General features: G+C 34.3%; 1 protein-coding gene across 1 annotated transcript in view; it reads left to right on the top strand.

Annotated features, from left to right (window-relative positions):
* LOC124633105 (protein windpipe) overlaps positions 1-17,557 on the top strand; it is a 50,120-nt gene that overhangs the window by 22,543 nt on the left and 10,020 nt on the right. Inside the window, exon 2 of the mRNA XM_047168231.1 lies at positions 978-1,027. The gene's annotated coding sequence lies outside the window, so the exon portion shown is untranslated. The remainder of the gene's footprint in view (positions 1-977; positions 1,028-17,557) is intronic.

Below are 17,557 nucleotides of genomic sequence, written 5' to 3'. Positions count from 1 at the left end.
GCAAACAGTGGAAAGGTCACAAAGTCGGCACGTACACAACTTATTAAAACGAATGTAGCAGAAACTTACGCTTCGATAGTCGGAAAGGTACGTTATCTTATTAGGAACATTGTTCTATTTTATCGAATAGGAAGTGGGACTTTTATTAGAAAGGGATACAATAGAAATTGGTGGTTTGTTCCCACGGCAGATAAACGATAATAATTATGGTCCCAGGCTTGCTCCCTGTGGTACTCCGTGACCGTGACCGTATCGTGTGTAAGCCATAAAGTTTGCCCGATCTTAGATAACCTATGACCTGATATTAAAGCCTAAATGAAGTGAGCTACGATTGTATCCATGTAACGTTTTCAAAATTGGCACTATGGAACTTAATTTAGTTCAACTGATGGCTGGGTTAATAAAACACGTTAACAAGTGCAGTAATTCTAAATTATAATTTCTCTTTTAAGAATAACTTTTTGTTCATCGATGTATTTTGCAGATGTTATATCCTACCAAACAGGCTTTACTTTTAATCAATCGTTCGTTTTTAATTAAAGCGTGTGTGCTTATAACTTGAAATTAATTATGCAATAAAATGTATAGTTTTTTTAAACCTTACTTATTGCGAAAAGAAATTGACTGTCGTGCGAATGTATTGCAAGTTCATTCACGCGACCGTTGCTCGTTGAATCGGAGAGATTACTCGTAAAGATCGGATGATATTTTACCTGCACAACTCGATAATAATAGTTGGCCTCAGGCCCCGTAACAGCTGTTCGGGAGCTCACCTTTGTGTCGGGGTGTATTCAATGGACTCTTTGATTCGGCTTCTTTGATATATCTCTTACACATATTTTTCTTCTTCCCATCATAATAGACAGCTGTGTTTATTATTACTCAAATATTTCTGCCAATAAAACTGCTATTTTCAGTAGGCGGCAAAAAATATTTTCATGTTGGCTCGCAATTTATATTTTGTTTTCTTGTTGCAGAAGTGCAAGACGTGGGATGTTTCAACACTGATGACGTCTTTATTGTAAAGGTAAGGCAATATAAATAGTTATTTAGTTGTAATATAAGTCAATGTTCCGAAAGTAGCGAAGGTAGCACAAAAGTGAAACAAAACAAAATAAATATTGCTTCAATACTCGTGATGGATGGCTTGTCTTATAAAAACTTCAAGATTATTATCTGTTCCGCGAAACGGCGGTGCATTTACTTTTAGCGTTTATTTATAACAGTTTTCAAAATGTTAACAGATGTTAAATAATAAACTGGTCCACTGCGATTGCAATCTCTTTTAGTTTTAAATTGCGTACTTGTTTAATTTACTCTCTCCTTTCATTTAAACTGTATGGATAAACAAAATATTGCTGATTTCCCAGTCTTTAAATATAATGTTGTTACCGATACTAATGTTATTATTATTTGTTTAAACATTTCCATGCCCCGAGGCGTCGTTAAAAATAACCATGACTTGACTTTGACGGCCCGTTTGATATGAACCTCAATAGTTTATAGTTCACTAACAGAGGTCAACTGAGTCTGAAGTTCAGTTGCAATTTGTCATTACTACTAGATTAATAAGTACAGTCATTATTTATATCACGTGTAATTGATTAGAATAATAGTACGAATCATACAAATAAGGAAGTCAGACCCGATGAATATATAGAATTTTCTGTTTCTCCATTTCTTCAATATTTAACTCAGTACCTACTTGGGAATAATCTATTTAATTTCTTGGTATGGTGATAATACTAAGTTTTCTATTGTTTTTGTCACATCAGGATTCAATTAGGAAGATGGGGCAATTGGTTTTAATTAAACTGTATATACTTTCGTAATCGGTCTTCAATTGACCACTATTAAGCGAATTGAGTGCGGTCATGTTTAGGCTTTCATTGTTTGTTAAAATTTACAATTTTAACTGAGAAATGTTAAGCGTTACATTTAGTTCTTTATCTCCTTTCTTTCTTATTACACAGTTATTAGATATTTTAGCTTCTACTTTGATAATACCGTTATTATTAAACAAAGCACAATGCAATATCATATTTTTAACAATGGTATTAATTTTGTTGCCTCACACACTACATTTATGGACGCGCATCGCATATTCAAACGCTCGCACACCGGTGTTTCCTTACGAAACGTTGCAATAGGCAGCCTGTAACTTGATTCCCAATATAATATGACATCATTGTAGGATTCGATAGGGTTGCATATATAATACTGTCAGATAACCTCGCTTGCACATCCTATTTCAAGATTCTTATCGTGTTTATAGCGGCAGTGGTCACTTCGTCTTAGATAAATTCTATCTCTATTTTATTATCACAACAGTACCTAAGTAACAAAATTAAAACAGACTTTTCAAAGTGAATCATGATTTTGCGAAACTCCTGACGAATATTTTTTAACATTGCGTCATATCGTTTTCAAGAAAACAATGTAAGCGACACAGAGTTCATCTAAGATAATGCACATACGCGATGACTTGGCAAGATATTCACAAAACAGGCTTACAGAATGAGATACGGGGTTTTTCTGAATATTGCCTTCATCTCAGTGTCAATGGTGGTAATAGCCGGTCGTAAACAACAGTGAGTCAGGTCGAATTAGTTGAATATCCACCATAAAAATGTGACGCAATTTAGATAATATTCTCCTTTCTAGTACTACAAAAGTTCTTAAACACGGACGTAGGGCGACGTTACTTAGTAAGATATTCTAAATACTTAATGTCGTCATACAGATTAACAAAAATCTTATCTAACGTTGATAAGGATAAAGTCCAAAATTCCTATTCAGGAATGTTCGCGGAAGAAAAAATGTAGGGGCTTAAAATTAAGTGAAACGGTATACTGGTATTCTCGAATTTCGTTATAATATGTTTGGAGTGTGCACAAAAAGTTGTTCTACTAAATGTGCCCGCTTTAGTTATTTTTTGTGGCGCTTGCGTTGATTGTCGTCGCTGATTTCTTCAATTGTGTGAAAACTTCGTTGAAGAGGTATTTTTTATTTTTGCTTAGTTTTTATTTTATTGGGGACATTTAGTTCTATCTTGCGTACTTAGTACATTTAATAGAGAAAATACAATTCCGGTTTGCCGAGGATGTTTTCCTGGAAGTGGCTGACTACCGGTGTTGTGCGATTAATATTAATTAAAGATTCAGATTACTATCTGCATAATACATCGAGAAGTGTCGGGCACAGTTTAGTAATAATTACAACCTGCCATTGATATTTCTATTTCTTCTTTACCTACTGTTTTTGGACTTGTACTGTCATTAATCTTTCGCCTTGAAATAATGTAAGTGTATTATTACGTATCTACTAAATGCTTCTAGAACATTGTATCCGTAGTTTAGATTAGAATAATTGATTACCTAGTTACACTAGGTTCAATGTATTTACTGATTCGTTATTTGCACACAATGCGTAGTGAAGGTGTTTTCCATATTCACTTACACTTTTCTTCTTAAGAAAACAATAGGTTGGTTGGCGCATAAAGTAGAATAGGTCGTTTATCGTATAGTGGCAATCAACAAGTCACTTTCATACGGTTTGCCAATACAGTTGCAGCTTCTGCTTCTATGGCAAAGTTTTCTTTAACTTATGCTTTTATGTTTTTCTTTGGCTTTTTTCGTTCTGAATATTTCTGTAATCTTCCGAATTTTTAGTTAGATGTTATTCTTGTAGCTTTGTGGGTGATAATTTTGTCTTGAAATAAAGAAGAATAGTAAATTAACACATAATTTTATTCACGTAAGCAAAGTCGGTTACAAGTTTTTGACAGTTAAATTAACGTGAGCATATACATCATACGATGTGTTAGATTAAGCTATTAAAATGCGGACATGTGTAAAATCTTAATATAAAGATTTAAAAGATACGCTTCAACTGGCAAAGACAAGGACAAAGTTCAAGATACTCTCAAAAAAATATTAAAAGATCTAAACGGTATTTCTAGTAGGATTTATGCAATATGAAAAAATCAGTGGATATATTAAAACGTTCGATAATATATTATCTCTCATTTAATGGTTTAATTAAAATAGCTGTGATTTCTCATAACAATCCGTTTATTCATACGTTATCAGAGGAACGGGGTTAGTGAGGTTCAATCGCTGTGATATCGTTTACAAGGTAACGTGAAATCGCGAAGTTTCTAAAGAGCTAAATATACATCACTATGGAATGTAGACAGATAACATATGAAAAAAAAACAAGTGTCATAGCAACCATAGAGTTTTGTCTGATTGATATCATCCTCTTTTATTTTATTAGAATTGAATTTACGTTATAAAAATAGTATTTGACTATTAATGTTAGAAGATAAATTAGTAGAACCAGTATTTGAAGTTTTGAAGTAATCAGCAATGTCAATGACCGCTGCTTAAACATGATGATAATGGAGTATCATGCAAAGTTTATTGTCGTTTAACGATTCGTATAATTACATATTTTTCTATTTACTTGTGTATTTTTTGCCGCAGCGTATTTACAGACGCTGAAATGATTAAGATATTAGTTTAAGTAAATAGAAAGAACAATGAGATATTAGTTACTTCGCGTCTTAAATGAACTTCGTGTGTACATATGTGTTCTTACATAAGAAGCACGTCATATGCATAAAAACTTGTTTTTCATATCTTTGCTTAAACTTAAGTGATATTAACCAGCTTTGACAACGTAGGTACACACAAATTGAAAATAAAATATAAAAGTATTAAGCTAAGCTGTATGCGGCAGGAAGTGCAATTTATATAATTGCTAATCAAGGTTTTCCTATAGGTAAATTACCTATAATTATATTTGTTTTATTATTTTGTGACTAAGTGACTGATTTATTTACAAGTATTTTTATAACTATCTATGTACTATGTACCCAAAGAACCTCCAAAACATATGTTATCTTTACAAATGGAATGTAGACATTGATCCTACTTAATCCTGAATTAAATATTAATACTGCTATGTAGATAAAATATAAAATTTATTCAGCAGTTGCTATGCCTGTAGCAAATAAAACAAAAGACATACATTGAATATATTTCACGCCTCCTTTTAATTAAAAGTGCTAATTTTATAATACAGTGACTCGAATAAAATGTTGGCAGCACTTACCGTCATGTTTATAGGTTATTAAATTTATCTTTTTGTAAAAATACGTGATATAAAAATCGTATGTATGACTACTTACTTATGATTTAAATTTGGTGGCATACGTAATACCTATGAGAGATAACCTTGAATAATTAAGATATGGAGAATCGACCTTCAGTGATAAGACAAGACTTTTGTGTTATTTAATAACTCCTCACGTATAATTACTTAGGTCTAGACGTTTAATGTTCAAATAACTTTAACAGTGATCATTGTCTCATAATCATTAGAGTTAGCATACTAATGATAGTCAGTAGTCAGGACACATTTTGCCACTTGAACCACTATCTTGTAAGTGACTGATCCAGTCGTCTTACTTGGGAGTAATAGTTTGTTTTATGTCTTAGGTAAATGATAGATTTGTATATTTTTTTAAAATCACGATTAATCTCGGGAATTTTCGAGGACAACTTCATAACAGGTATTTTAACCACACAAAAAATTAACACGGCAAAGATTTTGCGCACTTGCAGCGTCTTTGAGTAGTTTGTATTATTTTGTATCGCGAAGTCGACGTGCAAAAGGTCATAAGGCAACAAAAAAATAACATGCAAGTCATTGAGCGTGTTCTGTCACTATTTAGGAGGTTTCCTCCTGACACAAAACTACTGACACGTATAATCAGTTAATTGCAGCCAACCACGCATGTCCCGCATTTGATATTTCTCCTATGTTACATCATATTGTGGTCAGGAATTTCGACTTCCGTGCTTTGCATATACTTATAAAAACCAGTTATTTTTTAGGTACCTCGTTATTCGAAGTGTTATGTCAGAAACATTAATAATGAATTGACCGTGAAGTATTGGAAATTGCAACAGAAGTTTTAATCTCGCAAATCACTTGAGAAACACCTAACAGCCACAAAATTACAAAAGCCTTTTCAAAATACCGTATGAGGTAAGAAATAGCAGCTGGAACTTAATCAGAGTATTATTTCTTTGATTAACCCGGAGGGCCATTAATTCCTGTATCAGGTGGCGCTTAAACTTTTGGCGTGTTCACCTGCCGCATCCACTTAATCCCAGCTGCATTCATTTCGTGCGCACGAACCCAACCAATAATCATCAGAATAATTTAATAAAAATAATAATATTGTTCAAAATTATATAATTTAAAATATATTGATAGATGTAAACAAAAAAAAGTATTTCTGAGGTTCTGTCCAACCTTAATCGAAAAATATTTTCGATTATTTTGTCTTAGATTAGATAGTATTCCTTTGTAGGGTTATAATTCCTTTGTAGGGTTAAACTCCAATAATCGTCATCGTCATTGTTATTGTATAATGACATTATTAATGGTCTCAATGTTCACGTTTCAGTAACATAGATACATACCTAATTAGTTTAATAATAGCCTATTTAAGTTGACATTATGCCATAGTCCAAATTACATGGCCAACAGGAATTTACCAAAGCAGTCTTAAAAAAAATTGTGCCATTTCAGTTCCTTTATTTGATTCAATTCTATGTTCGGTAGGTAGGTACCTATAGTTCTCAGAATGGGTAGAAAGAATTTACGAAACAAAAATACATTTGTTTAAGAGGAAAATCATGTGAGTTAATTCCTACGTCGGAAGATAATACTGAGAAGAGGTCATGGTTAGTTTCTGAATAATATAGTCAGCCGTCTTTATGTGCAGTCTTTTGTTTATTAATTTGTAGAAGGCAAAAGTATGCTCTTTTGGAAATTAACGGCGGAGGCCTATCATGACAGAGATAATGAAAAGTATGTAAGTGCTAATGATAGTCCATTATGAAGGCAAAATATATTATTAGGCATTTTTTTTTTAAGTTTTACGAAAATATTATTGTGTATTTCAGTATTTAAGATAACGACTTTGCATACCACAAGCGACATTGAAACTGTGTACTATTAATAACTCAAGCTATAAATAACCCTTTTTGGTATTTAAATCAGTCAGTTAAATACCTTGTGAACAAACAAAAAATTGTTAATTTACCTATTTCTATTTTAAGTTTCAATTTACATACGTATTTGAAATTGATTGAAAATACGTAATCAATGTTGTAAAATAGTTGTAATTGAAAAATACGATATTATGTAAAGGGAAAAATTTTTATTGAGTGAAATTTTGACAAGTCAAGTGACATATATAAAAATATTTTAAATATAAAAAATAAATACTGTAACAGCCAGTACGATTAGATATAAGAACTCCTTCAACATCCTCCCTTTAATCGTGCATGACTGTACAAACAAGTAAACTTATAAATGTCCTCGACTGTACTTACAATAAACATACTTAAATTTGCCTGACTGTACTTTTCACAAAGTAAATTATAAAAACAACACGAGAGTACCTAGTCAAAACTTAAAAACAAAACAATCAATTCTTATTTAAATAAAATAAAAACAACTTAAGATATCATTAAGCCTATATCTGACACGCAACGCTGATGTTTGCAACGACTCAACCCTTTGGTTAAAATATCCGCTAACATCCTGTCAGTTGGCAAATATGATAGTTTTATTTTATTATTTTCGACCAATTCTCGAATAAAATGATATCGGACATCAATATGTTTGGTCCGATTATGGTGGACCGGGTTCTGCGCCAACTTCTGAGCACTTTGGTTATCGTTACAAAGTGTAACTACATAAGACTCACCAGTTATTTCTCCAATAAGGCGTTGTAAAAACACAGCTTCCTTAGCAGCACTAGTTAATGCCATGTACTCGGCTTCAGTCGATGACAATGCTACTGTAGGCTGTTTTTTGCATTCCCACGACACTGGTGCATTAGCTAATTTAAAAACGTAACCTGTGTACGACCTTCTGTCACTGCCGTTGGCCCAGTCAGCGTCGACAAAACCGCATAAGGGTTCACCAGTTCTTTTAAAAGTTAGTCCATAATCCAACGTACCTTTCAGATACTGCAAGACACGCTTAGCCGCAGTCCAGTGTGCCTGCATAGGATTCTGATTAAATTGACTAAGAAAACTAACAGCAAACAAAATATCAGGCCTAGTATTGATAGCTAAAAACATAAGACAACCAATTAAGTTTTGGTAGGGAACATTGCCAGCCGATTCAGTTTGAGAACGCAGGTCAATGCTTACATCCATAGGAGTGGTTACAGTCTTGCACTCCGACATATTAAAACGACTCAAAGTCTCTAAAATATACCGTTTTTGGTCTACCTTCACATCGTTAGTTCCGTTTTCCCTAGCGATATGCAAACCAAGGCAATAGCTGAGTTCACCTAAATCCTTAACACCAAAATATTTTGTCAAACCGTTCTTTAAGTAAGATAGCTCAATCTCATTATCATAGATAAATATTAAGTCATCTACGTATACTGCTAGAATGGAAATATTTTCAGGACCTCTTTTCAAATAAATACAGGGCTCAGACTGTAATCTGTTATAGCCTAAGTCCAGAAGTACCTTATCAAGACGTTTATTCCAGGTTCTAGCTGCCTGTTTGAGACCATAAAGCGATTTGTTCAAATGACACACTTTTGTCTCTTCGCCTTCAACAATAAAACCTTCAGGTTGTACCATGAACACATTCTCTTCAAGTTTACCGTACAAAAAAGCAGTGTCTATGTCTAAATGATGCATTTTCAAATTCTGTTCAACTGCTAACGCAATTAAAACTCTCAGCGACGAATAACGAACAACCGGTGAAAAAGTTTCCTCATAGTCAATACCATAACTCTGATGAAAACCTTTAGCTACCAAACGTGCCTTGTATCTACAAATGTTACCTTCGGAATCACGTTTTAACTTGAAGACCCATTTACACGGTATAACTTTCTGACCCTTGTTCTCTATTAAGGTCCAAGTACCGTTGGTCATCAAGGAGTTGTATTCGTCTTCCATAGCAGCTATCCATTTAGCTTTATCAGGTCTTGAAAGAGCATCAGAATAAGAATAAGGTTCGTCTGTTAACTCACCACTTAGCATCGTCGAACAACAGACAGTACAGCGATAATTTACAGGTTTTCTATCCCTCAAATTGTACCTCATACCAGTTTTCACAGGCACTACTTCTTCCTCAGCAGGAACTATAGAAGTTTCAGGAAGAGGAGAAATAGGTAGAGCTGGTGGTGTAGGTACAGCAGGAGCACTACTTGTACTTGCCACAGAATCATCATTCAAGGCTGACTCTATTGCTGAGCTGCCTTGGACCTGTAAAATATTGGTATCAGAAGAGAGAATAATGTCACGACCAGGTGACTCATTCTTTTTCGGAACCGTATCTGAAAAACAATTCTCCAAAAATACTACATCCCGTCCTTTAATGGATTTCCTAACATTAATAGGATCTCGAAATCTATACGATTTGTTGTCATCACAATACCCAACGAATATATACTGCTTTGCTTTCGGGTCTAGCTTATGGCGATCGCAAGCGGGTACATTTACGTATGCACGACAACCAAAAACACGTAAATGAGCAAGATCTGGCTTCCTGTTATACCATAAATCATACGGAGTACGGTTTTCTAAAGCTCTGTGTGGACATCTATTTTTAAGATAAGTAGCTGTACGTACCGCTTCTTGCCAGAAAGTCTTGGGTAGGCCACTATCTTGCAGCATACACCTAGCTTTTTCAACTAAGGATCTATTTGTCCTCTCAGCAACCCCATTAGACTCAGGACAGTATGGAACAGTGGTCTGATGCCTAATTCCTTTTGAAGCAAGATAAGCTTCGAACTCAGCATTGACGTACTCACCGCCATTGTCAGTACGTAAGTTTCTTATTTTAAGAGAAGTTTCTCTCTCAACAAGAGCTTCAAACTCTAAAAACTTTTTCTTAACATCCGCTTTAGAGCGTATAAAATAAGAAAAAATCATTCTAGAAAAATCGTCTACAAAAATGAGTAAATATCTGTTCGATTCTAAAGAAAAAACATCAAAAGGACCACAAACGTCAGAATGTATAAGCTCCAACATTCTAGTACCTTTCTTATACTCAATAGTTTTGAAGGGTTTTCTACACTGTTTTCCTTCTATACAAGCTACACAAGGGTTTTTATCTAAAGAAGAATATTCAATACCTTTTGCTTGACCATGACGCAGGTGTTCCAACGCAGCGCGGCATAAATGTCCTAGCCTGCGATGCCACAAACTCGAAGAAGTATGTACATCGCCAACCATTGCGCTTACCGGGCAAATAGGTATATGGTCGAGTCTGTACAACCCACCAACATTGCGTGTTGCGTGCCCTACTGGCTTGCCAACTACCTTTACGTTGTTATTGTTGTACATGTTACATCCTCTTTTATCAAAAACTACAGTAATGTCTTTGTCAACTGCCTTACTTACAGAAATTAAATTTGTGCTTAATTCTGGAACAAAAAGAACGTTTTTAATACTACTTAATTCTAAGTTATTTTTCTTTAACAACTGTACATCACCAATGCCTGTCGAAGAAACCTTCTTATTATTGGCCAAAGTTATTACTTTACTCTCAACATTAGAATTGAAGTTAGAAAGCCATTCCTTTTTGCATGACATATGTGTGGAGGCGCCACTGTCCACGTACCAATCCGACGAACTTATGCTTCCTCCAGCACCAAAAGACATTAATGTCGATTCCTTGACATATCCTTGCTTTGACTTTTGTCCTTTTTTCTTTTGCGGACAATTCGGACTTTTATGTCCAGGCTCCTTACATCGGTAGCACACAATCTTCTTCGCTCTCGACAATTTAGAAGCAAAAACTAACTCCCTCGACTCACGTTTTGCGCTTTCATTAAGCAACTTCTGCTTCACGAGTTGTGACGTTATGTCCACGCAAGAGTTTTCTAGGGCCATCACAAGGGGATCATATTCTTCTGGCAATCCACCGAGTAATATCGCACCAATAGATAAATCGTCAATTTTACGACCTATATCTGCCAAGTCTTGGACAGTGCCAGTAACGGCATTTATATACTCCTCAATAGAAACAAACTGCTTCAACTCGTATCTATAAAGCTTTCGCTCTAGCGCAAGTCTCCTTCCCATGCCTTTATCTTCATACGCATTTGCTAAAGTGTCCCATACCTCTTTTGCGGTATTACAAGAACGGACATGTGTGATAGCACCGCCATGTAAAGTTAAACACATCTTCGTGAAAGCTTTTATCTCTTTAGCCTTCTTCACGCTGATCGACGTGTTGTCATCGGCACCGTATCCCTCTATGGTAGACCAAAGGTCTTCGTGCATTAAGTACATGCGCATCTTAAATTTCCATTCCGGATAGCCACTTTTCTCGCATAAACTTTTTACAGAAAGAATGGATGCCCCGGATCCCGAGGGAACTACATTTGTATCACTGTGCGACATTTTAACACATATGCGTTACAATTACAACATTGGTAGGGCTGGGCCCATAACCATTTGTTGTAAAATAGTTGTAATTGAAAAATACGATATTATGTAAAGGGAAAAATTTTTATTGAGTGAAATTTTGACAAGTCAAGTGACATATATAAAAATATTTTAAATATAAAAAATAAATACTGTAACAGCCAGTACGATTAGATATAAGAACTCCTTCAACAATCAATACGAAATACGTATTTGAAACGGCACTTTTTCTATCAAGTTTCCTCAAATTATTATTTATGTTTATTGTTTATGTTCTACAGCATCGGTTGTATATTATTATTTAACAGGTAGGAAGTTTGACGCATTTTAACAAAAACTGGTACCTACAAATCAGGTTCTTTTTTGTTTATTAATTATTTTTTAAATCTTCGCGAGGCTTTGTTAATTGCAAGTATTAATGTAATTTTATTTTGTCTGAATAATTTTAATGATAGCGTAAGTGAATGGAATATTAACACTTTATTAGTAGCTTTAATTTCTGCCATTGAATAAAACTTATTCTATGTTTTAACACCTATAGTCTTTCCCTAAAACTAAATGTTACGAATTGAGTAGAAAATATGCATATATAAGCATATTTTTATTACAAAAAATTATGAATGAATAGAAACCTTACAAATATTTCCGTCATTCTTAAAAAAAAAACTAGACCTAACAGGTAAAAGTTTTCAACCAGACTCAAATTACTACCACACAGTATCAAAACTACCAACAATTGTTTTTAACCACAATAATTATCTAATTGTTGCGTCTAATCTCAAGGTATTTTAGAGTGTATATTCCTAGCATTCCTAGTCTACTAGGCGTCTCGTAGTCTCATAAAGCTGTGTGTTGGAGTGTTGCCAGCTTTTCTACATCACTTGTAATATATCGGCTCGTGTATTCACGTAGCTGTTATCACTGGCCTGGTGATAGTGACCCAGTCAACGATTAAGATTTGATTTTTTTTGTTCTAGAATAATCTGGTCATTTTGAAATGTTTTTTTTTAATATGTTGTAGTTACTACGTAGTTACAGTGACTGCCTGTTATGAAGGTTTTAGTGTATTTTTTGTGTTCGTATAGATTTGTAGAACGTCTTGGCTGTAGCTCGACATAGGGTACACAGGTTTAAACAGATGTTTCTTTGCAAGAGGAGGATTGCTCTTTCTTAAGGGGCAATAAGACAATCTGGTGATATTTCATAAGTAACTCCTTTATAATTATTATGACATAGCAGTATTTAATTAAACATCTGACGCAGATTTACCTACTCATATTTACTCTCTACGTCTTATCTTATATTTCGGTTTTTCAATTATACATTCTATTATCTTTTCGTAATTGTTTTTTGCTTGCAAAGTCGTTATTTTTTTAGTAAGTTATTTTTATCTGCGCTGTAACTTTGAGATGTGTTACTATGTAATAGTATATAACCCTGCATAACCTGTAATTTGTCAGCAAAAAGCCAAGGTTTTAAGTATTAAAATTGTGCGTCTGTGTCTGTAAACTAGTGACGTGAAAACTGACGTTATAAAATGTATCGACATTTAGAGGTAGATAAATTTGTTTATGATATGTCATAGGTCACGCATGGATATTTTTTGTTTAACTATTAATTAACAACGTTGTGTGTTTATAAGCGCTATTAAAGAAACAAAGTTCAATACAGTACCTGTTGATTTAAATCCTTGAATGATTATATTATTAGTAGTGTATTGCGTCAGTCCTTTTTCTAAGTAATAAAAAGGTGTTGTCTAGACCTTCAATAACACAACATAATATACGGATATTAAGACACAATATTCAAAAATTAAAATAAGACTACATAACATGACAGTTGGTTCTCTATGTAGTATTCCGTTAGCTTAGCAGTAAAAATAATGTTATACTTTGACACAGTCTAAAAATGATTCTCAACAATCCATATTCCGGAGTAATCTATTATCTTCACTTTATACTTGACCTCTATGTAATCAATGTCGTGTTTTCGCCATATCATATAACTGTGAAAAAAAGTTTAGCAATTCTGATTGTAGTTTTGGTTTGCAAACAGCCTTGTTTACGCACATCCGACGCCACGGTGGCCCAGTACCGTTTATCACTATGAATTATATATAAAAATGTGTTCATCCGATATATGGAACACGATCACGTGAGACTGACATTTCTTGAAAAAGTAGGTAAATATCTTGGTCTATGTTTTCTAGAAACGTCTACGGTTTATCGAGGGCTTATGTATGGTCTTTAAATGTAACGTTAACGTTAGCATATTTTATTAAGACCGAAGAAAAGTGGGAATAAAATAGTTTATACCTACATAATCGTTTTCTGAACCAAAAAACTTAGATAATAAATAACTATATCTAAGTTCCACATTAGTATGCGAGTTGCCGTAGAAATGAAATTATGAAAAACTAGAATGAAAATAAAAATGAAAAGTATGAAAAACAATACCTCCTATAGGTATTTTGTTTACATTATTCCTTCGTAGAAACATTCATGTTATTGGAATGAACTATTTCAAAAATGACAGCACTAGGGATGTCCTTTAACATCATCGATAAGACAAAAAAAACTTATTCTTGACGAATCATTTATGTTATCCAATTTACACTAAACATTCTCGTAGGTGAAGTCAACATGTTATTCTACTCAATCCAGAAGACATACAGTTCTGTTTATTTACCAAGAAATACGAAAACACACGGAGATCAAGTCAGTCGTGTGAATTACTCTCTTAATTCGCGGGTAAACATGAAGATGGATGAAAGTGAATTCGCACCATGGAGAACAAAATGACTCGTGGAGGTGCCATAACGGAATATCGCCTAGGAAAGTAGCGCGCCAAAATGCGGGTGAGCGGGGGACAAGGAAGGTACTGTCTTCGCCCTTATACGCCGCTCTTTGGTACCAAAAATCGTTGAGAGATGTCTAAAATACCCTAGTTCACTCGTAATTGATCGCTTTGTTCATGTCCACGGTACGAATTTGTCCTATAAGAAGGCGCCTGACCTATATGCATTATGGTATCTCCACTCATGTAGCCTTACTCCGTGATTCGCACGTTCGATCGTCAGTCAGCTCTCGTCAACCGATGAAGTGGCACTCGATCAAAGTGTGACATGGGGTTGTTAGCAAATTGACTGGCGTTCACAACTGGAACGAGTATCGAGTATGTTACACGATGTAGGCCATGTACGACATGACGACATTTTTATTATGGCTAAAGATTAGACTGTCTATATCATGGCTTTTGTAGAAGATCAGTGGATCGGTGGTTTATGATGATGCACAATGCTCTAATGAATTACAGAAGTAGAATTTCTACTTTATCTTCTGACATATTTAATTTTCCTATAATTCAAGATTTTATCTTGTTCATGAGAATAAATTTTTAGAAGTGTTTAGAAAATTACTGTTCATGTAGCATGGTTTGGCTCTTATAGTTCGGCCATTCAGAGAATGCGTTCCTGACACGTCGCGATTGAACTGACGACGTAACTACATTCATTGATTATTGATATAATAATGTTGTTTTAATGCTCCTCAATTGTTAAAACGGTAAACAACCAGCAAAAATATTTTTATCGTAACTGCAACGCCATTGCAAAGTTACGTCGTCAGTTCAATCGCGACGTGTCAGGAACGCATTCTCTGAATGGCCGAACTATAACAAGTCTCATCTCATCCACGCCGTGAAAGACAGTGTCCATTACGGCTTTTTAAATATTTCCCAGGCAAGTCCCTAAATAGAAGAAAAGCAATAAATTACATTCAATGACGATTAACACCTCGTTTCACAGCTCGTTTTCATTATTGTGGATAGAGTTGATGAAAATAATTATAGTGTCTGAGTTTATTCTTGTCATTGACGACTTGATGCGATTCGGGCGTGGTCGAGAAATTCAAGACACATTACATTTTCTGATTTATTCGTGATTTGTTGGTATCGGGTAGGTCCTGATTAGACTTTTCGGCCGTTTTGAAGTAGGCAGCATTTATTAAAATTAAAACAGTATAAAAAACTTTCGTGATTAATGATAAATAATTGAAATTCAAATATATGCAAATTATTCATAGAAGTAGCATAAAAAGGCGGATTTTTTTTTAAATAAACTATTATAGGCATTTCAGACAAACCATTCTATTTAATAAAACAATCTACAGGATCTGTATTGAATACAGGCTATAACGAGATAATTGAATCGGGGTCAATGCCTTCAGCTTCACTGATAGCGCTATTAATAGCCGTGACTTTACAAATTACTTGATCGACCTTAATTTGATTTATAGATAACACATAAACAAGAAAACTACATTAAACACAGATTCTTTGACCCACTTTTGACTTGTTGTTGTTGGTAAAAATTGCGATGAAACAATAGAAAATGAACTGTTCATTAAAGTTAGTAATGACTTCGATAACACAGAATATGATGAATGTAAAAACGTTATATTGATAGTTGAAGATAATGAAATAAATGCAAGTTGTTCTAACAAAGTTCTAGTAAATGGTCAACAATTAGTTAATGACCTAATAGCACCACTAATAGATAATGAAACTGATACATCAAAGCTAATCCCATTAACGGTAACGACGCGAATCCTCCGCTTAATTGTCTGCCAATAACTGGGTAACTAGGTTAAGATTCCAAGTCTGATCATTCAACGCCGGTACACGTGGCTCTAACAATTAGCTCTTAGAAATGTGTACTTTTCTTTACAGCTCTTGGCTTCAGTCCAGCAGAAATATTGTCTCCCTCACCTTGGATACCACAAATAAAATGTGACTTTTCTCTTCGAATGCAGTGAAATCTTCAGTGTGAACCTAGTGTGTTTATTTCTAAAGTGGTGTTGTACAAAAGTGTCCATATTGTCACTCGTGGTAAAGTGAGCGAATTACGTCAGCCTGTTGACTTCCATCATTTTTATCTTCGTGATTTTTACTACAGTCACTTGTTTTTTCATCTCTGCCTACGTGAATGTGTTTTTCAGTAACATCGTGAGTTTGTGTTGCATTTCATGGAAGCGTATCGAGTCTCGTATCTGTGGTATGTTTATTGAATATCGTATTTTCTGAGAAAGTTTGTTCTTCGTAGCGTTCGGTCACTGCATTAATGTTAAACTGACTAGATAGGACACGAGTAACACCTTTGTAGAGGTGAGAACGTTCCTTATAAATAAGTCGGTAAATTAACAGACCACGATTATTTTTGTAGTAGTGTTGATGTAAATTATTTATGCACACTTGTCACATTGCTTTTTGATATAGAACCAAATGCAAGTGATGGTAAACTAAGGTGAATTAAAAATAAGCAATATTAAATTCTTAATTTATTATGCATGTCTTTATTTTAATGAGCGCCCACGCTTCTATTGGCGTGCTCGTATTATAAAGAGAAATAATCACTAATTATAATTAGTGTAACGAGACCCACTCGAGCGGTAATGACCAGGCCACGAAGAACAAGTTTGCTTGAATAATTTTTAATTTTACTTCCTTAATGTAAGTTTTATGCTAATTATTATGCATTTTATGATTTACACAATAAGTTACCAAGTTGCAACCGTGAATCTTTGCGAATATAAACTCGGGAACACACAAATTGTTATTGGGTTTTAATATCTTAATTGGTATCAGAATTATCTAAATCTTGGCTTCATTGAAAAGTACTAAGATCTGCTTACCTTTCTCAAACAAATTAATCTAAAGTAAAGCTTACATTTTGCTGGCCCCCCTGGATAGAAATTATAGTTTTAAAAGTACTTCTGAAAAAGATTTAATAATTTTCAATAGCGCTTACGCTCAAAAATGTCAATGGTAAATGCTAGTATTTATACCAGATATGCAAAAGCTTTTACTGAAAGAGTCCTAATGGGACTTGATCGATTGAATAGCGACCTCATTTCTGTTGAATAAGTAGACCGACTTTCACTGGTCTCTTAGTTCCTGATTTATAGGTCTAGCTTCTATACCATTATGGTCTTTTGTGTACCACTGATCTCTAGGTAGCTTTAACCATATTACCCACACCAACGCTACAGTGCGCATTAAAATCCACAAATTTC

Source organism: Helicoverpa zea, chromosome 1 (assembly GCF_022581195.2).
Source record: "Helicoverpa zea isolate HzStark_Cry1AcR chromosome 1, ilHelZeax1.1, whole genome shotgun sequence".
In the NCBI taxonomy this organism is placed as follows: domain Eukaryota; kingdom Metazoa; phylum Arthropoda; class Insecta; order Lepidoptera; family Noctuidae; genus Helicoverpa; species Helicoverpa zea.
This window is presented reverse-complemented; position numbering and strand designations above follow the sequence as displayed.